Source organism: Arachis ipaensis, chromosome B7, assembly GCF_059453495.1.
Source record: "Arachis ipaensis isolate K30076 ecotype BB chromosome B7, ASM5945349v1, whole genome shotgun sequence".
NCBI classification, from domain to species: Eukaryota; Viridiplantae; Streptophyta; class Magnoliopsida; order Fabales; family Fabaceae; genus Arachis; species Arachis ipaensis.
Genome location: NC_142442.1, coordinates 104,547,162 through 104,549,312, shown reverse-complemented (window position 1 = coordinate 104,549,312; position 2,151 = coordinate 104,547,162). Strand labels below are relative to the sequence as shown.

Genomic DNA, 2,151 nt, shown 5'->3' with positions numbered 1-2,151 from the left:
AATACTGTTGGATGCAGCTTGCAATCCATTCAGACTCCGAGAAATCATTTTGACTTGCTGAGTCAATATTTTATTCTGAGCCAATATGGCATTCAGAGTATCAATTTCAAGAACTCCCTTCCTCGGAGGCGTCCCATTACTCACAGGATTCTTTTCAGAAGTGTACTTGAACTGGATATTTGTAACCATGTCAATGAGTTCCTGAGCTTCTATAGGAGTTTTCTTTAGGTGAATGGATCCACCTGCAAAATGGTCCAATGACATCTTAGATAATTTAGACAGACCATCATAGAATATATCCAGGATGGTCCATTCTGAAAGCATGTCAGAAGGACACTTTTTGGTCAGTTTCTTGTATCTCTCTCAAGCTTCATAGAGGGGTTCACCTTCTTTCTGTTTGAAGGTTTGAGCATCTACTCTAAGCTTGCTAAGCTTTTGAGGAGGAAAAAACTTGGCTAAGAAAGTCGTGACCAGCTTATCCCAAGAGTTCAGGCTATCTTTAGGTTGAGAGTCCAACCATATTCTAGCTCCGTCTCTTACAGCAAACGGGAAAAGCATAAGCCTGTAGACCTCGGGATCAACCCCATTGGTCTTAACAGTATCACAGATCTGCAAGAATTTAGTTAAGAACTGAAAAGGATCTTCTGATGGAAGTCCATGAAACTTGCAATTCTGTTGCATCAGAGAAACTAATTGAGGCTTTAGCTCAAAATTTTTTACTCCAATGGCAGGGATTGAGATGCTTCTTCCATGTAAGTTGGAATTTGGTGTAGTGAAGTCACCAAGCATCTTCATTGCATTGTTGTTGGGTTCGGCCATGTCTCCTTCTTTTTCGAAAATTTCTGTCAGATTTTCTCCAGAGAGTTGTGCTTTAGCTTCCCTTAGCTTCCTCTTCAGAGTCCTTTCAGGTTCAAGATCAGCTTCAACAAGAATGTTCTTATCCTTGTTCCTACTCATATGAAAAAGAAGAAAACAGAAAAGAAGAGGAATCCTCTATGTCACAGTATAGAGATTCCTTTATGTGAGTAGAAGAAGAAAAGAAATTCGAACACAGAAAGAGGGAGAGGGTTCGAATTTTTAAGAAGAAGAGAAGTGTTAGTAGATAAATAAATAATTAGAAGGAGATGAGAGAAGGAAGAATTCGAAAATTAAATAAAATAAAATAAAAAATATTTTTGTTTTAAATTTAAAATTTGAAGTTAAAATTTGAAAGTTTTTTTAAAAAAATGAAATTAAATTAAATTAAAATTTAAAACAATTAGTTAATTAAAAAGGAAATTTGAAAAAGAGGAAGGTGATTTTTGAAAATTAGAGCGAGAGAATTAGTTAGGTAGTTTTGAAAAAGATAAGAATCAAACAAGATAAGATTAATTGAAAAAAAAGATTTGAAAATCAATTTTGAAAAGATAAGAAGTTAGATAAGAAGTTAGAAAAGATTTTGAAATTGATTTTGAAAAAGAAGTGATTGAAATTTATTTTGAAAAAAAGATTTGAAAAAGAAATTTAAAAATATTTGATTTTGGAAATTAAAGTTGATTACTTGCCTAACAAGAAACTAAAAGATATGAATTTAAAATTTAAAGATTGAACCTTTCTTAATAGGCAAGTAACGAACTTTAAAATTTTTGAATCAATCACATTAATTGTTAGTAAAGATTTCGAAATTATGAAAAAAAATAAGAAAAAGATTTTTGAAAATCAATTTGAAATTTTCGAAAATATGAAAGAAAAAATGAAAAAGATTTGAAAAAGATAGAATTTTTAAATTAAAAATTTGATTTGACTCATAAGAAACAACTAGATTTTAAAAATTTTTGAAAAAGTCAACTCAACTATTCAAATTTTATGAGAAGAAAAGGGAAAGATATATTTTTTTTATTTTTGAATTTTAATGATGAGAGAGAAAAACATCAAAAAGACTCAATGCATGAAAATTTCGGATCAAAACAAATGATGCATGCAAGAACACTATGAATGTCAAGATGAACACCAAGAATACTTTGAATGTCAAGATGAACACCAAGAACTTATTTTTGAAAATTTTTAAGAAAGCACAAACATGCAAGACACCAAACTTAAAAATTTTTAATGTTTAGACACTAAGAAATTGAAAATGCATATGAAAAACAAGAAAAGACACAAAACAAGAAA

At 30.5% G+C, this 2,151-nt stretch overlaps 1 non-coding gene across 1 annotated transcript; it reads left to right on the top strand.

Annotated features, from left to right (window-relative positions):
• Positions 1–318: 318 nt before the first annotated feature.
• LOC148553601 (small nucleolar RNA R71) lies at positions 319–426 on the top strand. Its single transcript, XR_015893961.1, has one exon. It is a non-coding gene; the product is annotated as a small nucleolar RNA R71 (small nucleolar RNA).
• Positions 427–2,151: the final 1,725 nt, after the last annotated feature.